Here is a 22,434-nt window from a genome sequence, read left to right as displayed (position 1 = left end):
GTCAATAATGAAGGGGTCTTCAATGCTGGCACTTTGTGAAATGGAACTATGTTAGGATTTACCCATATTTAATTGTGCTTCAGTACACAGAAATGTCTGAAAAATTAATTGTAATGGTTCAGGAAGCCCTTAAAATTACATGAATATTACACGTTTATATAATCATTATTTAATATTTTCTTGTTAATTCCCCCAAAATTTATATTTCATTGACTTCAGAGATGGTGTAACTCAACTATATTACACCATAACACACTATACAGTACCACTTATTAAATTTGGAGTACACCAAATAATTAAGCGGGATTGTTATATTCCTAAAAGTCATTATCTAGTAAAATATTTGTTTTATAGTAGCTTAGAAATACAGTGAAGAAATGGAAATATTTTCAATGAAAACTAGATTGAACTAGGTTACTATCCAGGAAGGCTAAGAGGATGTAAATATCACAGGATTCAAAGTAAATACCAAATTCAGCAGTACTTGGATAATTTAAAAGTGTAGTTCGATTGTTTCGATATAACAAATGCAAATGGCAATAAAGTACTGTTACATCAAATTCATAATAAGAAGACAACAGAAAAATAATAAATTTGAAAAGTCCAGCAGCATATGTCAGAAAACCCGACACCATTTACTAATATTAAATACAATAGGCAGATAATATTGCTGCTGTTGTATACACAAGTTAACCCATACTGAATGTAGCACAGTGGAAGTTTCCGTCAATAGAAAACAAGATATCATTGCCATATAGCGCTATAAATTCACCAGCTATTCTGTTGGGAGTTATTCTTAATACTGCAGTCTTTGGACTAATAACAACATAAAAACATCTCACTTGAATTTGCTTAATTATCAGAATCAAAATGGGATAAATGTGACCTTTCTAGCAATTATTGACATCAGGACAAGGTGAGCCAGGCGTCAGAGGTGGGAGGGAGGTCAACCATTGTTGTTAGACTGAGTCGCTTAGAGCAAATTCAGCTCCTATAATTCTTCCTTGGACAAAGTGTTATGGAGATCAAATTAGTGCTTTTCCATCATCAACACGCAGTCAACATCTAAACAATGGAAGTGTTATTCCGAAATCTTATCTAAGTCATTTCTGGCCAGTAATGTCAGATACATAGGATTAATTCTGGTTAGGACATGAGGCAACGACTCAACCCAGGTAATTAATCCTTGGTCTAATAAACCTTAATCTAATAATATAACAAATGTTTCATCTGATATAGCTGTTATATATTTGAATTCCGGCTTTACAGCTAGTGCCATTGACAAGAATAATAAAAGAGGAAGCAATACAGTTGCTTGGTACTCCATTACAGGAATGGAGATGCTTGATTCAACTATGAAGATTATTTGGTTCCTTCATTCTTGTTTATACCTGGTGGACTAAGCCTACTCTTAGTATGTATATATATATATATATATATATATATATGTATATATATATATATATATATATATATATATATATATATATATATATATATATATATATATATATACCTGAAAACTCACACCCCAGAAGTGACTCGAACCCATACTGCCAGGAGCAACGCAACTGGTATGTACAGGGACGCCTTAATCCGCTTGACCATCACGACCGGACAAAAGGAAGTGATAGCCGAAGCTATTTGCTTCGTGATAGCCGAAGCCACTTCCCCGCCGGCACTCGGATGGTAATCTTGGGCATAGCATTTTATCAAATCACCTCATTCTTTGGGGCACACGTGAGGAACACAAATGCAAACAAGCCTGAATGGTCCCCAGGACTATATACAACTGAAAACTCACACCCCAGAAGTGACTCGAACCCATACTGCCAGGAGCAACGCAACTGGTATGTACAGGGACGCCTTAATCCGCTTGACCATCACGACCGGACAAAAAAGATAAAGCAAAATGCTATGCCCAAGATTACCATTCGAGTGCCGGCGGGGAAGTGGTTCAAATAGCTTCGGCTATCACTTCCTTTTGTCCGGTCGTGATGGTCAAGCGGATTAAGGCATCCCTGTACATACCAGTAGCATTGCTCCTGGCAGTATGGGTTCGAGTCACTTCTGGGGTGTGAGTTTTCAGTTGTATATAGTCCTGGGGACCATTCAGGCTTGTTTGCATATATATATATATATATATATATATATATATATATATATATATATATATATATAGTATATAATAAATTGTATATATTGTAAATTGCACCAGTGTTGGTACCCCCCTATATATATATATATATATATATATATATATATATATATTATAAAAAAAACCTAATGTGCAAGAAATCGATTTGTGAGAATATTGCAGAAATACAGTCCGCTAAACATCATACAAATTGCTATCGAAATATATAAATTAACATATATATAAATTCTATATATATTCATATAAATTAAAAAAAAAAAATCTCACAGATCGGTTCCCACATTATATGGCCATCTTCGAACTGGAACACAGGCTTCATGGGTGTATCACCCAGTAATTTCATGGAGTGTTATTCTATAAAGTGTCAGCGCTTTTTTTAAAACCAGTCAAATTAGTGGTTGCGCCCTCGCAAGATTATCCACGAGTTTTGTGGTGTTTATTTCACGAGGTTACTAATAAGATTTAATATTTCAAGATAATACTAGTGGCTAATTAAGAGGCTATTATTAATAATTGTGTTTATTATTTCTCTTAAATCGAGAACTATTTAATATATTGCACTAGTCTTCTCAATGCAATATTTACTACTTGCCAACCAACAACAGGGTAGGATATACATTGACTAGTGTTTATTGATAACATATCCCCTCTATTATCATTGACTAGTTGAACTATTTATTGTTCATCCGAGTCCCATTTATTACCATATTCTAGTTGTACTACATTGAACAACCTAGCACCATTAATTAATGGTACTGACCCTATTTTGGTTGTAATTAATAACAGCTCGAGTTGAGTTGTGCATATATATAACAATTTACATACAATCATTGCACATTTTGAGTGATTAATTAGTGTCTATACCATCCTAGGGTGATAATTGAGAAGCTAACCTAAGGGGCCATGGGACCAGGATTTAAAAAATTGTTGTAGGGTATTCATAATTTATTATCCTGATACATGTGAAAGGTGCTGCACCTAGGCCAAGTTTCAGCATCTCAGCCTAAATAGAGACGGAGAAAAAAAAAGACGAATTTTTCAACCATGTTCAATTGATTTCACAGCCCACAATTGTGAACCAAAATCATTTATACGACACTCAGCTATGACCTTACTATATAATAAAGATTTGCATGTCACATTATTTTCCTAGATGTATTTAGTGCAATAATACAGATTTTATAAAAGTTTCCCAAAAACGTATGCAACAAAATGAAGTGTATCATTATTTATAAAATCAATAAATCTACGTAGATAAGAATAATGACATGCGTTTATAGAGGCGTAAACTCTACATATAATGTGCAAGTTTCATGTAAATAGAATAATAAATAAAGGCTGTGAAATTTTATCTAGTTGTAAAAGTTGGAGTTGCGTAGCGCACTCTCAAAGTTTACTCAACCTGCGGTCACTCGTGACTGGTGATTTACGCATTGCGGCCAGCTCGTATGGAGAGCTCGCATGCATCTAGCTGTCAATGCTTTTCTCTTGTTCGTTTGGTAAGTCATATTGCAGTACAAATAGCTAAAAATAGCAAAAATAGCATGTTCTGGGAGATATTGTGTGAGCGCGTCAGCATACATCCTCTCTCCATGAGAGACACACAGTCACTGACTGCACCACCCTCGTGTCAGACAATAGAGTGTTGCCATATCTGTTAGTTTATATTCATTTTATGCATAACATGTTATTTTCAACGCTATTACGAAAAATAAGACATCTACAACGTAAGATACAAAACCCCGCGGCGTACTCACGGCGCGAGGACCAGATTCACGAAAGTTGCAGCGGGAAATTTGACACTAATTACGTTATTTTTCAAGATATCATTAAACGGTTTGGACCACAGTGTTGCCAGAACGTTGTAGTATTTTTCGTAATTTTTTGTAAATATTCCATTTTTCATCGGATTTTCGTTTACCATGGCCCCTAAATTTAGAAGGTACTTCCAGTGACACTGGTTTATCACTTAAAGCATTACTGTGTATATATATATATATATACATAATGTGTATTAATTTTAAGAGCTAACCTCTAGAAGAGGTACGATTATAACCTAGTGATTACTGAATTTTACCCTAGGCTACCATCTGTGTTTCCTCACAATTAATGAGCCAGTAATATTCAATTAACACGTCACCATAACTAATCCTCAGAAAGCAAAGCTGCTTTAACAGCACGTAAACATCAACTGTGAAGAGATCTCGACCAATGTGAACAGTTGTTATATGAGCCTGTAATTAATTATCGTCGGTTGAAAATCCCACTATTACAGATTCAAACCCAATTGCATCTATTGAAAGCAAATACGAAATCTTACCAAAATCAGGTCCACGACGACGACGACATAATAGTTGAGGATGTGGAACCATTCCTGTCTGTCCTAGCACAATATGAAGAAGAAACTCAAGCCAGGTTGGAGCACTTACACAGGATAATTGATTTAGAGCAAACAGCCAATACATCAAATAAAGTAGATAATATTATGGATGATCTGGGTCCTTTTGAGAAAAAATGTCAAGCCAGATTAGATCCTTTAATAAACGAGGATAAACCCTCACCCACTACAGCATCACCCAATATTATACCACCAGAAATTAAACAGTTCTCAGACAATTTATCAACAGTCTCTGTGGATTATGAAAACCCAATACCTGAGGCCACTAAGTTAACATGTCTCCAAACTGAAATTAAAGATGAAGCTGAACCAGAAGTAGGAAATGTAAATGAAATAGTGACAACACTAATTGTCCAGTCCAGCTTCCTAGGGATAATACTGGCAATGAGAAAACTTTCATACATCTAGTACAATTGCTGAGCTTATCTCAACCTGATCAGACTGCTGACTCATTACAATCCTTCAGCATGGAGTTTGAGTCACTACTAAGAACATTCAGTCTTAAGGTTGACATAACCACTAGTGAGTGGATGACCAAGATAGTACTTCAACTAAAATTGTCCAGCGATATTCTAGATGAATTATACACACAAGAACATAATACCATCCTGACAGTATAGGACATCACTGAAGGTTTGCTTTCCATTATAGACAAATGACTTGCAAATGAGGAAGTTAAAGTCTCTTGCGAGCCTCCAGAAAGAGAAAATGATAGTCAATTAAATGGTAAAACAACTACCCCAAATAAACATCAACCAATTACTCTCACACCAAGTTGGAGAAAATCTGACAATGCAGCAGCAACCTCCAAGCCTACTGTTACTAATTCACCCAAACCCGGTAACTTCCAAGCGTGCAGTAGGCTGGGGGACATGTATGTTCTGCAAAAAGAAACATTCAACATACTGTTGTGTCAAATACCCAGACAGACACTCGTATTAAGCGACTCCAGGAATTGGGAGATGTTCAAGGTGTCTCAAGTCACACAACATAGACTATTGTGATACCCAATTCAACACCTGCAACAGGTGTAGACGAGGTAAGCACCATGCAGCACTGTGCAAACATACGAAATTAACGTATTCCAGACCCAATGGAGAAGATAGCATTCCCACCACAGTACAGTTTTGCAAGGTGCGAGAGAAAATTAGTGTCCAAGCGGCAGAGTCCAAAAGTAATGCGACTTTGCCTACTGCCCCAATTACCATCCAGAATAAGAGGGCCAAGGTCCATACCCGTGGGTTGTTTGACCAAGGGTCCCAAAGAACATATGTCACTAAAACGTTGGCAGATTAACTACAATCAAGGCCTGTAACCCAGACGATAATCAATATCTCAGGGTTTCTAACAGATACAGGACCTCAAGTCTACCAGGTGGTACAACCATCAGTACGTTTAGGCAGCTAAGTCTGTCAGGTACAAGCCATTGTGGTGGACAAAATACCAGCCGACTTACAAGTTCAAGGTCTAGGAGCAACAGCCAAATTCCTGAGATATAGAGGAATAAAATTGGCAGATAAAATTAAGTCTGATTACCTCACCGACTTCGGTATCCTTGTAGGTACAGACTACTACTTCGATTCATTGGTAGCCCTACTAAATATCAGGGTATAACCATGCTAAATTCTGCAGGAGGTAAATTACTCTCAGGCCCAGTATTAAGTCTGAGGAGACCAATGCCTGCAGATAAACAATACTAGTAGAAATCTACATTTGTCAGATGATTATATCTCCAGTAGCATTATACTAAATAAATTACAGCTGACTATCACAACAGATGTTGATCTTAATTTAAGGGACAAGGGCTCCAGATTTCCAAAAAAATGCAATAAATTAAAACTAGTTCGATTTCAATCAAACTCTTTTGACTAGTTGTATATAAAAAGGGTTTCATCCAAGTCTCAGCATTGTAGCATAAATAGGAGGGGAGAAAAAAATAGTGAAGTAGGTGTCAAAATTATTCCTAACTGGTCAAAAACGATTATCAAACAAAAGTGTCAACTGAAATCATATCTATGACTATCAGCTATCACAATAGCCTATAATAAAAAATATTATAATTAGTTTTATTAGAAAAATAATTAAGTTATAAAAAATTGATATAAATATATTTTTTATTCATTTTTTTTTATCGGACGATTTGCATGAAACTTATACACCTGACTGCACATAAGCCTATCTGAAAGGGTGCCAATTTTGGAGAAAACTGGTTGATGTCAGCCTCAGCCACAGATGGCAGCACCTTAGACTTTATTACTTTTTTATTTATTTGTAATATTTTCAAGTAACATAAACGTTCAAAAAAGTCTTTCATTTTTTATTCAATTTACATGAACCTTACTCCTTATATGTAAAGTTTATGTATCTAAAATCCCAAGTAAGCGTTTTTATCCTAAGTTCATTTATTGATTTTATAATAGCAATAAACATGACATATTTGCATAATTTTTTTTTTTTGGGGGGGGGGGGGAAATTTGAATATTTATATTAGGAAAACTAAAGACGTTTTGGAAACTCCCTACCTCCGGATCCTTTATTATATGCAATTGTTTCAGAAAAGTGTCATAGAATGATTATATCTGAGAGGTGTGTTTGTTTATTTACACTTGAAAATGTGTAAAATTCGTTAAAAAAAATAAAAAATAATAAAAACTCTCCCTTTCTATTTACACTGCAGTACTGAAAATTGGGATAATTGCAGCCCTTTTCATATACAATTCGTCAAAAATTATTGGTTGACATTGAACAAATTTTTCAGTGGCAAATCAGTGAACAGTAGCCTAAACAGCTACAAGTAATTGGGACCAATGTCACTGAATCCACTGCAGTCTCAGAACCATACTTGACTTTAGTGACTATTCAATCCTCTGAATCAACAAACTAAATTAAACACCAATTAATCCGACGACTGATTTTGATACATTTATTATTTAATCAAGATGAATTCCATGGGCTTCAGTGCTTATATATCAGTGACCAGTTACCTGAATAAGCTTCAAGTTATTATAACTAATGTCACTGATCTCACTGCAGTCCCTGAATCATATTTGACTGTAGTACTTGATCACATTCAGTCCTCTGGGATAAATAATATGTAAATAGGCTAGAATTTTTTCTTCCAAGAGTTAACAGGGAAATTAAATCGCTTTAGTCTTTTACCCCTGTAACTCTAGTACGGGACATTCGTCCTATACGAAGACTCACAAAGGTGTTATTACTAACTACTAACATCAAATTAATCTAATAATTTCTAAGGAGAAGTATCGGTGTTTGTCTGTTCTAAATAGGACTTCGACCCATGTTCAGCCCCCAGGGAATTATTTTGGAAAACCCGACACCATTTACTAATATTAAATACAATAGGCAGATAATATTGCTGCTGTTGAATACACAAGCTAACCCATACAAAATGTAGCATAGTGGAATTTTCCGTCATCAGAAAACGAGGTATCATTGCCACATAGCTTTATATATTCACCAGCTATTCTGTTGGAAATTGTTCTTAATACTGCAGTCTTTGGACTAATAACATCATAAAAACATCTATTTTGAATTAACTTAAGTATTAGTATCAAAATAGAGTAAATGTGACCTTTCTAGCAATTACTAACATCTGGAAAAGGAGAGCCAGGCGTCAGTGGCGAGAGGGAGGTTGCCATTGTTGTTAGACTGAGTCGCTTGGAGCAAGTTCAGCTCCTATAATTCTCCCTTGGACGAAGTGTAATAGTGTAATGGAGATCAAATTAGTGCTTCCTCCATATCAACACGCAGTCAACATCTAAACAAGGGGAAATGTCTTTCCGAAATCTTATCAATATTCATTTCTGGCCAGTAATGTGAGGTAGATAGGATTAATTCCGGTTAGGACATGGGGCAACGATTCAACCCAGTTAATTAATCCTTGGTCTACTAATCCTTAATCTAATAACATAACAAATGTTTCATCTGATATAGCTGTCATATATTTGGATTCTGGCTTACACAGCTAGTGCCCTTTGACAGGAATAATAGAAGAGGAAGCAGTACAGTTGCTTGGTACTCCTATACAGGGATGGAGACACTAGCTTACATTTCGAAGATTATTTGGTGCCTTCATTCATGGTTATACCTGGTGGACTAAGCCTACTGTTCAAAAGACAATATCTAAATTATTATTACTTATATATGCAGTTCAATACTGTAGTTTCATTGGCTGCATATATATAAATTTTGATAAACCCACCCTAATTTGCAAGAAATTGATTTGTGAGAATATTGCAGAAATACATTTTGCTAAAATCATACAAATTGCTATCAAAATATATAAATTAACCTAAATATAAATTATATATAAATTTCATATAAATTAAATAAATATATATCTCACAGGTCAGTTCTCACAGCATATATGCATATATATATATATATATATATATATATATATATATATATATATATATATATATATATATATATATATATATATATATATATGTATATATATATATATATATATATATATATATATATATATATATATATATATATATATATGTCGTACCTAATAGCCAGAACGCACTTCTCAGCCTACTATTCAAGGCCCGATTTGCCTAATAAGCCAAGTTTTCATGAATTAATGTTTTTTCGTCTACCTAACCTACCTAACCTAACCTAACCTAGCTTTTTTTGGCTACCTAACCTAACCTTACCTATAAATATAGGTTAGGTTAGGTTAGGTAGGGTTGGTTAGGTTCGGTCATATATCTACGTTAATTTTAACTCCAATAAAAAAAAATTGACCTCATACATAGAGAAAAGGGTTGCTTTATCATTTCATAAGAAAAAAATTATAGTAAATATATTAATTCAGGAAAACTTGGCTTATTAGGCAAATCGGGCCTTGAATAGTAGGCTGAGAAGTGAGTTCTGGCTACTAGGTACGACATATATATATATATATATATATATATATATATATATATATATATATATATATGTCGTACCTAGTAGCCAGAAAGCACTTATTGGTCTACTATGCAAGGCCCGATTTGCCTAATAGGCCAGGTTTTCCTGAATTAATATATTTTCTCTATTTTTTTTTCTTATGATATGATAAAGTTACCCATTTCATTACGTATGAGGTCAATTATTTTTAATAGGAGTTAAAATTAACGTAGATATATGACCGAACCTAACCAACCCTACCTAACCTATCTTTATAGGTTAGGTTAGGTTATATAACCGAAAAAGTTAGGTTAGGTTAGGTTAGGTAGTCGAAAAATAATTAATTCATGAAAACTTGGCTTATTAGGCAAGTCGGGCCTTGCATAGTAGGCAGAGAAGTGCGTTCTGGCTACTAGGTACGACATATATATATATATATATATATATATATATATATATATATATATATATATATATATACATATATATATATATATATATATATATATATATATATATATATATATATATATATAAATATATATATATATATATATATATATATATATATATATATATATAAATATATATATATATATATATATATATATATATATATATATATGTCGTACCTAATAGCCAAAACGCACTTCTCAGCCTACTATGCAAGGCCCGATTTGCCTAATAAGCCAAGTTTTCCTGAATTAATATATTTTCTCTAATTTTTTTCTTATGAAATGATAAAGCTACCCATTTCATTATGTATGAGGTCAATTTTTTTTTATTAGAGTTAAAATTAACGTAGATATATGACCGAACCTAACCATCCCTACCTAACCTAACCTAACCTATCTTTATAGGTTAGGTTAGGTTAGGTAGCCGAAAAAGTTAGGTTAGGTTAGGTAGTCGAAAAAACATTAATTCATGAAAACTTGGCTTATTAGGCAAATCAGGCCTTGCATAGTAGGCTGAGAAGTGTGTTCTGGCTACTAGGTACGACATATATATATATATATATATATATATATATATATATATATATATATATATATATATATATATATATATATATATATATATGTTGGAAATTTCCAACACTAATACAATACTGTTGTATTATTATTATCTATTACTAAAATCTACTAATTGCTGTAGTAACTAAAATTAACTAACAGTAGTGTTTACATGAACTAATAATTGTATCTGTACAATAATGCTGGAATTCTTACGTAACCAAGCGCCAGTATTGCGTCAGATAATATAACTCCCAAATAATGCCAAATCGAGTTTTTAGTTACAACTGTTATCAAGTAATGAATTTAACGTCATGCATGAATGCCATGGAGAGAACTAAAATCATCTGCATTTCTCGTTTACCATCGTAAGACGAGAAAGTAATAATATTTAACTCCCTAGAATTACAACCCAGTCTTTATCAAAGCATTTTAGCCACAACTGTGCGAAATAATTTTATTCGTGTTAAATAATTTCTGTGGCGAATGCGAGACGCCGGGGAGAGGGAGACGCCATTGTGGTAGACGACAGCTCGAGGAGAAGTCACCAGTGTGCGGCGTGAAGACTTGTTGAGGAATTGAGCAACTCGTTTTGGTGTCAGAGTCTAGGATACGTTGTGGTGAATTGTCAGCAAGATTTAACCTGATATTCATCCCGGAACTAGTTAATTTGCTCTATGTGATCCATCGTGACCGGCCAAATAAGCGCATCGACATCCAAGCTAAGCTAGCTACCACGTGTTCGCCATTGTGACGCTAGAGCCTGGGACGCGGTTTCAGCAAGCTTCAACTTATACAGTACCCTATTTGCTAAGAATATATATAACTCCCTTTTGATGCATCATTAGAGATTGCATATGGCAGGGTAGCTTGTCGTTATGTCGAGCGACATAAATAAACCATATGTTAGTATTCTAAATTAATTTTATTCCCAATTTCTTGAATATAGATATTTAGTAGCCTAGTACATTGCTACGTAATATCCCTTAATTTACAGCTCGTGTGTGAGGAATTCCACGAGCTGTTACTTTACCCGTGTTATTCATCTCCCAGTGTTCTACGAGGAATTCCGGAGATCCCGAGGATGATTCGTAATTGATGTCTTTGAAAACGTCTTCAAGCTAAGACTTTTCGTATTTCTTTGATTATTCAAATTATCAGTATTTTGATTGTCATTTATGGAATGCTGTGTACACCAGAGATAATACGTGTTTATTGTAATGATTAATTTCTGATATTGATGATCTATATTCTTATTGGTGACAAATTTTCTATTGATTCTTTAATTGGTCATAAGATTAGGTTATTACACAATGAACTGGTGCACGAACCACACTAGTTCCTAGACATATATGAAGTTCTAGCAATAACCCCCAATGTAGGTGTTTGAGGCTTTGATTCAAGTAAATTATTTATACAGCTCATTAATTACTCAAGTGATTATTTTTCCTAATATTTATCCATAGTCATTGGTTCTTACAGGAATTTCTAATGATCACATTTTATTAGTTCCCTCTTTACTATAAAAGCGGGTGGTCCTTCGTAATTGATTTCATTACTTTAATAATTAAATAAATAGAGTCAAGCCCCAAATGTCCCACATTATGGTCATTATCGAACCGGATAAACATAAAATATAAATATAAATACTAATTTTTAATAACTAATCACTGTGTGAAGTAGTCTAGACTAACCATTTTAATTAATTGTGTCTACCAAAAGCGTAACACATAGGTTAGCCTAAGTCACACCAAGTCATTGCTACTTTCACCTCATGTATAAGGTAGCACTCGTGGGACACAGTCAGTTGCCCACAACACTTAGACCTATACCTCATACTGAAGTAAGAATCTTTAGGTCACCAGGAGCAACAGCTCATAACTTTTACAACAATTCCACACTAACACCTGCGTTAGAGTGGCCACACCATCTAACCATTATATACTTAGGTGGTAATGACATCCATCCTACTCGTCATCCAGCTGAGGTGATCAATCACCTTAAAGCCATAATTTCTTCATTTAAGCTCATCAGTAATTCGGTAGTATTCACATTAGTGGAACCTCGCCAACCAAGTCAATATAATCGTTGGGGAGTAACACCAGAATACTACCAGAGAGCTGCTAAATACATAAATTTCAGGCTGAAAAAACGAGTGAGATTGGATGCCACTTATATCCAATTTACAACCAGACCATATAGACAAAACCTGGCCAGAGATGGTGTACACCTGTCAGGTGAGTCTAGGTCACATGTAGTTGACAAATTGATCAACACAATCAACTATCACAAACGGCTGTGGCTAGCAAGCCAAACTTAACTGTACATAATTGTTTTCACTTGTGTGTGCAAGTGCACACTTATAAACTATAAAATCCAAAAAAAAACAAAAATACAGCACAACTATATTCACATTACTGCACCACAATAATCTTTACCAATCTTATTAGGTAGAATTTAGGCTGTGATTGTGCTGAATTTGGCACAAACCCAGACTAAATAAATCTGTAGTTTCTTAGGTAGGAATTATCACGACTATACTTAAGCAAGTCAGTAGTATATGTATTACACCATTTGTGCTGACCCTATCAAGGGTGGGATTAAACTTTGAGATAACTCTGATTGGAGTGTCTCCATATTATTTCATCTTGTACTCATTATTTTGTGTGTATCTATTTTGTGTATTGCTGGATGATCACCATTACATCTAATGGTGATATAGAAGAGCTAACCGGACGAAAGTTAATGGTGAAGTTCAGATAGTGCACAAAATGTCTAGCAACTTGTTGTTAGGTAGGTACATTTAACCTCGAGTGAGGTGGAGTATAATTTAGCCACGTTAAATTAGGCTATATTTAATATTACTTGTCAACTAATGAACAAGTACCCAAGCTTCATTAGTAATACGTATTCTAACCCCATGAAGTTTGGACTTAAGCCCATCATGGCTACTCCTGAGCAATTAAGGAGAACCTATATTGGCCTTAAAGGTCATTTAACCAGACTAATTAACAAGTCTGAGGACTTATCTAAAGCAACTCCCATTGATTCTTATCAATTAGAGACATCAGTGAGAGTGGCTGAAATTTGATCAAGTTAAATCTACAAGTCAGTCTTATATTGCTCTACTGAATACCATAGAAACTGATCCTGATGAATTGGGTCAAATTTTAGCAGATATTTCCCAGTATGAAGATGAGATTCAAGATAAACTTTACATGCTATCCAATCTAGCAACACAATCTAAATCCAATACAAATAATACTATGTCTCAATTCAGTAACCAATTGCCAGAGATTCGTTTGCCTACTTTAGATTTACCTACATTTACAGGGCTGGATACAGAAAATTGGGACAATTTTTGGACTTCATTTGAAGTTCATATACATAAGAAATCGTCTCTTGACAAGATTTCTAAATTCTCATACCTGCTTAGTCTTCTCAAAGGAGAGGCTAAAAAGGTCATACATAACCTAACTCTCACTGAGAGTAATTATGAGGAAGCTATAAAACTGTTGAAGTTGAACTATTGCAACAAAGAGTTGAGTATAGCTAACCCTTATTACCAGTTGCTAGATCTGAATGCACCAAATAGCAGACCAGAGTCACTTCAAAACTTCAGACTAGAAGTAGAGTCTCTAGTAAAGGCCTTAGGTACTAAAGTTGATATACCCGCCTCGGAATGGTCAATCAAGTTACTTTTGCAGAGGAAATTGCCTCGAAATATCTTAGCAGAGCTCTGCTCACACTATAAAACCGAGTTTCTCACTCCTGACCAAATATTCGAGGGATTGAGAATAACGGTTAACAGGTTGAAGACCCATGATAAGATTAAACCTGAGTCTATACCACCTAATATTGACACTTCAGTCAAACCCAAACCGACTTTGAATAAGTCTAGTAAGTATAAATCTAGGACTGCTCCATCCACTGGAAGGAGGAGTGGTAATGTAGGTACTTATTCAATATCTCCTCCTGAGGTAACCAATGACTTGTCTGCTAAAGAGACAAAATCAACCAAAGAAAGAAGGTGTCTGTTCTGTAATCAAGGACATGCCACCTACCAATGCTCTGTTTATCCTAATTATAATACCAGGATTAAACGGTTATAAGAAATACACAGGTGCACCAAGTGCATGGGCTCTCATGATCCCAAAAAATGTGTAGTGCAACTACGTTCATGCAGTAGATGCAACCAAGGTGTACATCACTATGCCTTATGTAGAAAAACTTCTACCCAATCCATGACAACTGGGGAGAATTCCACGAATTCGACCACAGTTCAATATTGCAAAGTGCATCAAGAAATAAATGTACTTGCTACTGAGTCAGGCAATACCACTCTGCCTACAGCTCAACTTAGACTAATAAACAGGAAATCTAGAGTTAACTACTAGAGGTCTTTTTGATCAAGGATCACAGAAAACCTTCATTACACAATAGTTAGTCGAGCAGTTAAAATTGAAACCTGCCAAAAGTGTGAGATTGAATATTTCTGGTTTCTTGACTAATAGTGGACCTCGTGAATACCAGGTAGTTAAGGTATTAGTGAGACTTGGATTTCCCACTAGTCCAATACAAGCGGTAGTAGTAGATAAACTTCCTACAGACCTACAGGTCACAGGATTAGCTCGCACTGCGAAATATCTTAAACGAAACCGCATGAGGCTAGCAGACTACAAAATAAATTCTGACTGCCTCACTGATGTTGGAATACTTATAGGCGCTGATCATTATTATAAATTTATAACGGGATGCACCAGACAACACGGAATGAATTTGTTGTCATCTGCTGGAGGCAAATTGCTTACTGGACCGGTGCTTTTCCAACAAAATCCAGCGTCAACAAACCAACAATCTAACAACATAATAGTGGCGTGACTAGGCTTGGAACAGTCACCCCTACATTTCAGAGAAATATCTGAAGATATTGAATCTGATCCACCTGTACATCGTCTGTGGGATTTAGACACTTTAGGTATTATCCCTGAACAACCAAGCCCTGATGATATGTGGACTTACCAGCAATATCTGGATACAGTTGTCTATAAAGATAAACAATACTGGGTGAGACTCCCATGGAAGTTGAATCATCCACAACTTCCAGTTAATTATTTCATGATAGCCTCGCAATTGCAGTCTCAATTAACACGACTACAGAAGCAGCCAGACAAACTGAACATGTATCATCAACTAATCCAACAACAACTCAACTGTAAATTTATCGAGGTTGTTGATAATGATGACCGGAAAATAGGTCACTATTTACCCCATCACGCTGTGGTGAAAGATTCATTGACAACACCTATCCGTATTGTCTTCAACTGTAGTGCTAAAGTGAAGCCAAGCAGTGTGTCTTTGAATGAATGTCTCCAAACGGGACCTAGCCTAACCCAAAGGCTACATGATGTGCTATTACGATTCCGCACTGGTATTTTTGCTTATACTGCTGATATCAGTAAAGCTTTCCTTAGAGTAGGTTTAAAGGAAGAGGATCGTAATTACACTAAGTTTCTCTGGATTAAGGACCCACTGGATCCTAACAGTGATATCATCACATATCGTTTTGCCTCAGTATTATTCAGAGCGATGTCTTCCCCATTTCTATTGCAAGCAACATTAGATACACATTTGAGGAAGTCTGATAGCCCTTATAAGGCAGAAATTAGTGACAACTTGTATGTCGACAATTTCCAGGGAACTACAAATGATCGATCTAATTTGGTAGAAATCTACCATGAGGCTAACCGTGATTTATTAGGAGTCAATATGCCACTACAGTCATGGGCCTGAAATAATGAATCACTAAACCAGATAATCGAGAAAGAATTTCCAGGTTATCAGGTACCTTATCAATTAAAGGTTCTAGGTGTGGAATGGAACACAAGTACTGACGAGATGAATGTCAAATCAGTACAAACCGATAATTCATCCCTTACCATGAGAACATTGCTCTCGTATGTCAGTCAACCATTTGACCCTTTAAGCTTACTTAGTCCTATATTAATAAGGGGCAAACTCCTAATGCAGGAATGCTGGCAGAAATATATGGGATGGGATGATCCGTTACCAAGTGAGTTACAAGCTAAATGGCAGATACTCACAACGGATTTCAATCAGTTAGGTGTTTTGAAATTTCCTCGTAATGCTTCAGGACCAAACTTGCCCACAAATTTGCACGTTTTCTGCGATGCCTCTGGCATAGCGTATGGCGCTGTAGCCTACTTAGTTAATAGTGCACAATCAATTTTGCTCACATCTAAAGCAAGAGTTGCTCCCATCAAGAAGAGATCTTTACCTCAAATGGAGTTGACTGCATTGCTGGTGGGAGTAAGATTGGCTCATTGCCTGACCAAGACACTCAATAATATCCACTTTGGTGAGATTGTCATGTGGTCGGACAATGAGGCAGTCTTACAATGGGTAAGAAGCAACAATAATAAAACTCCCTACGTCAGTAATCGTGTTAGGGAAATTCATGAATTATCTGCTGGATATAAATTCAGACATGTTCCTACTAAGGACAATCCTGCGGATTATTTATCTCGAGGATTAACACCGAAACAACTTATCAAGTCTTCGCTGTGGTTCAATGGACCTTCATGGCTTGTTGGTGGTCAGTGGCCCAAACAAAAGCCACAAGTCATAGTGACCAATATCATCACTCCCATGAAAGAACCAGAACCTCATCGAATCTTAGATATTGATCCTCACAATTATTCCAGCTTAAGTAAGTTATTAAGAGTGACAGCACATGTGTTTGACTTTCTTGCTAAGATAGGAATCAGGCATAAGTTTCCCAATCCTATCCTCTACTGGATCAAACGTTCACAACAAGAGACATATGGAAGTGAATATGAAAATCTTCCAGATAAATTAACTAAGTCTCTAGGTATCTGGTATGATGCCAACACCCATAATATATTAAGGTGTGGAGGACGTTTGCTTCATGCAAAAATTGATCTAGACACAAAGAATCCAATCCTTCTACCTCGTCACCACATCATTACCAAACTTCTAGTTTTACATCACGATCAATATGGTACTTTACATGGTGGGGTGTTAGACACTCTCACCGACCTTAGACAGAAATACTGGTTTCCTCAAGGTCGTCAGACAGTCAAATCAATTATTAAATTCTGTGTAATCTGCAAAAGATACGATGCTAGAGTATGTCTTACCCAGGACCTCCACCACTCCCTGAAGAAAGAGTGGTTCATATTCGTCCTTTTGAAACCACTGGTGTCGATTACACAGGAGCTTTGCTTCTCACTGGCAATCCAGATAAGATACCAGTGAAAGCTTACATTTGCCTCTTTACGTGTGCTACCACCAGAGGCGTACATTTAGAAGTAACTTCAGATATGAGTGCTGAAGCCTTCATCCAAGCCTTTCGCAGATTTACAGCTCGCAGATCTTGTCCCAAACTAATGATATCGGACAATGGTTCCAATTTTGTGGCAGGAGAAGCCTGTCTGCGAGAAGTATGGAATCATCCAGAAGTACAGTCAGTCCTGCAGAGACGACAATGTCACTGGAAATTTATAGCTCCAAGAGCCCCTTGGCAAGGTGGGTTCTACGAACGAATGATAGGAACTGTCAAGAAGTGTTTAAGAAAAACCTTACATCGACAGAAAATTAGTTATTCCGAACTCCAAACACTTGTTGTGGAAATCGAGGCGCGAGTCAATAACCGCCCATTAACATACCTGTCAGATGATTTCTCACAGAGAGAACCTCTGAGTCCCTCACACTTGATACATGGAGGCCTGCTGAGTCCTCTCATACCTTTAGCAGAAGAGGACCCCGTCGACCCTTTACATGTAACCAGGAGTGACTTAGTAAAAAGTTACCAACATCTCTCAAGAGTCATTGAAAGGTGGAATGAGGTGTGGACTCGAGAGTACCTCACAGATCTACGAGAGTACCACTACGGAGCTTCGAGTCCCTATAATAAAGTACAACTTAAACCAGGAGACCTAGTATTGGTTGACAGTGATGGACCAAGGTCAGAGTGGCCCATAGGCAAAATTGTTGCTATCCATCCAGATCACCAAGGTATCCTGAGAGTAGTGAAAGTTTTGTGCCGAGGCAACACTACCCTAAAAACCTTAGAGAAGTTGGTACCTTGGTACCTCTCGAATTAGCAGAACGAGAGTGTTTACCAGAACCAGCTTCACCAGTAGTTTCCGAGGACAGCGATTCTGATCCACCGAGCAACCGCCCCACTAGAGCTGCTGCTCAACAATGCAAGCGGAAACTACAAGCCTATTACAGCTCTGACCAAGAGCAAATACCTTCACATCCAATTTAAGTAATCATGATGATACTGTGGTGTAATGTCAAGTAACAAATCGTTACAAGTCACCATGACCCATAACATTCACATCACAGTAGATTCTTAGTTATTTGAATTGTGATTTAATTCTTAATTGTTGTATAGGCTATAAATAACATTATTTCGTCTAGAGTATCTGAGAGTTTACAGACTTTATGACTTAGTAACATAAACATTACATGTCATAGCGACACCAGTCACAGAGTTTATTGTAGGCTTTCTTAGTTATTAACTTTAGATAATTCATAATAGCATGTTCCATTTAACATGAAATCTGCAAGACTTAAGTTTCTTGTATGTCCTTGACAAATACGGGACATCCGTTATGTGTGTACTAACATACTAATATTAATACTAACTTCGGGATGGGTATGTCAGTACTCAACATTACACTGCGCCCCGATAAATCTCCCCCCGGAGTTATCTTGGAAATTTCCAACACTAATACAATACTGTTGTAATATTATTAACTATTACTAAAATCTACTAATTGCTGTAGTAACTAAAATTAACTAACAGTAGTGTTCACATGAACTAATAATTGTATCTGTATGATAATGCTGGAATTCTTACGTAACCAAGCGCCAGTATTGCGTCAGATTCTACCAAGTTAAACACATTTATATCCAGTGTGTTAGAGAATTGAGTGTGATTCTCTAAAATCAGCAGTATTCCATGTGATAGTTATTTACCGATAACATAACTCCCAAATAATGCCAAATCGAGAGTTTTTAGTTACAACTGTTATCAAGTAATGAATTTAACGTCACGCGTGAATGCCATGGAGAGAACTAAAATCATCTCCATTTCTTGTTTACCATCATAAGACGAGAAAGTAATAATATTTAGCTCCCTAGAATTACAACCCAGTCTTTATCAAAGCATTTTAGCCACAACTGCGCGAAATAAAATTATTCGTGTAAAATAATTTCTGTGTCGAATGCAAGACGCCGGGGAGAGGGAGACGCCATTGTGGTAGACGACAGCTTGAGGAGAAGTCGCCAGTGTGCGGCGTGAAGACTTGTTGCGGAATTAAGCAACTCGTTTTGGTGTCAGAGTCTAGGATACGTTGTGGTGAATTGTCAGCAAGATTTAACCTGATATTCATCCCGGAACTAGTTAATTTGTTCTACGTGATCCATCGTGACCGGCCAAATAAGCGCGTCGACATCCAAGACAAGCTAGCTACCACGTGTTCGCCATTGTGACGCTAGAGCCTGGGACGCGGTTTCGGCAAGCTTCAACTTATACAGTACCCTATTAGCTAAGTATATATATAACTCCCTTTTGATGCATCATTAGGGATTGTATATGGCAAGGTAGCTTGTCGTTACGTCGAGCGACATAAATAAACCACATGTTAGTATTCTAAATTAATTTTATTCCCAATTTCTTGAATATAGATATTTAGTAGCCTAGTACATTGCTACGTAATATCCCTTAATTTACAGCTCGCGTGTGAGGAATTCCACGAGCTGTTACTTTATCCGTGTTATTCATCTCCCAGTGTTCTACGAGGAATTCCGGAGATCCCGAGGATGATTCGTAACTGATGTCTTTGAAAACGTCTTCAAGCTAAGACTTTTCGTATTTCTTTGATTATTCAAATTATCAGTATTTTGATTGTCATTTATGGAATGCTGTGTACACCAGAGATAATACGTGTTTATTGTAATGATTAATTTCTGATATTGATGATCTATATTCTTATTGGTGACAAATTTTCTTTTGATTCTTTAATTGGTCATAAGATTAGGTTATTACACAATGAACTGGTGTACGAACCACACTAGTTCCTAGACATATATGAAGTTCTAGCAATAACCCCCCAATGTAGGTGTTTGAGGCTTTGATTAAAGTAAATTATTTATACAGCCCATTAATTACTCAAGTGATTATATTTCCTAATATTTATCCATAGTCATTGGTTCATACAGGAATTTCTAATGATCACATTTTATTAGTTTCCCTCTTTACTATAAAAGCGGGTGGTCCTTCGTAATTGATTTCATTACTTTAAAAATTAAATAAATAGAGTCAAGCCCCAAATGTCCCACAATATATGTCGTACCTAGTAGCCAGAACGCACTTCTCGGCCTACTATGCAAGGCCCGGTTTGCCTAATAAGCCAAGTTTTCATGAATTAATTGTTTTTCGACTACCTAACCTACCTAACCTAACCTAACCTAACTTTTTCGGCTACCTAACCTAACCTAACCTATAAAGATAGGTTAGGTTATGTTAGGTAGGGTTGGTTAGGTTCGGTCATATATGTACGTTAATTTTAAATCCAATAAAAAAAATTGACCTCATACATAATGAAATGGGTAGATTTATCATTTCATAAGAAAAAAATTAGAGAAAATATATTAATTCAGGAAAACTTGGCTTATTAGGCAAATCGGGCCTTGCATAGTAAGCTGAGAAGTGCATTCTGGCTACTAGGTACAACATATATATATATATATATATATATATATATATATATATATATATATATATATATATATATATATATATATACATACAACTTTAGAACACTTTCCCACCAGGAGACTCGAACCCTAGCCAGCACAGAAGCCTTCCAGCAACTGGCATAACAGGTACGCCTTAACCCACTCCACCACCTGCTCAGACCCTTAAAAGAGATGGTAATTTCGGAGTATTTATACACTCCAAAGACCACCATCTCCCAAGAGCACTAGAGCAAGTGAGGGGTCATTTTTATGTTTTTTCATCAAGTCCCTGTTAATATGGGAGAACACTGTGTCTGTGCTTAAGGCACAACTCTCCTAAACACGAGAGTGAAGTATACAACTTTAGAACACTTTCCCACCAGGAGACTCGAACCCTAGCCAGCACAGAAGCCTTCCAGCAACTGGCATAACAGGTACGCCTTAACCCACTCCACCACCTGCTCAGACCCTTAAAAGAGATGGTAATTTCGGAGTATTCATACACTCCAAAGACCACCATCTCCCAAGAGCACTAGAGCAAGTGAGGGGTCATTTTTACGTTTTTTCATCAAGTCCCTGTTAATATGGGAGAACACTGTGTCTATGCTTAAGGCACAACTCTCCTAAACACGAGAGTGAAGTATACAACTTTAGAACACTTTCCCACCAGGAGACTCGAACCCTAGCCAGCACAGAAGCCTTCCAGCAACTGGCATAACAGGTACGCCTTAACCCACTCCACCACCTGCTCAGACCCTTAAAAGAGATGGTAATTTCGGAGTATTTATACACTCCAAAGACCACCATCTCCCAAGAGCACTAGAGCAAGTGAGGGGTCATTTTTACGTTTTTTCATCAAGTCCCTGTTAATATGGGAGAACACTGTGTCTATGCTTAATGCACAACTCTCCTAAACACGAGAGTGAAGTATACAACTTTAGAACACTTTCCCACCAGGAGACTCGAACCCTAGCCAGCACAGAAGCCTTCCAGCAACTGGCATAACAGGTACGCCTTAACCCACTCCACCACCTGCTCAGACCCTAAAAGAGATGGTAATTTCGGAGTATTTATACACTCCAAAGACCACCATCTCCCAAGAGCACTAGAGCAAGTGAGGGTCATTTTTACGTTTTTTCATCAAGTCC

This window comes from Procambarus clarkii, unplaced genomic scaffold, assembly GCF_040958095.1.
Source record: "Procambarus clarkii isolate CNS0578487 unplaced genomic scaffold, FALCON_Pclarkii_2.0 HiC_scaffold_97, whole genome shotgun sequence".
Classification (NCBI taxonomy): Eukaryota; Metazoa; Arthropoda; class Malacostraca; order Decapoda; family Cambaridae; genus Procambarus; species Procambarus clarkii.
Note: the sequence above shows the minus strand (reverse complement) of the source record.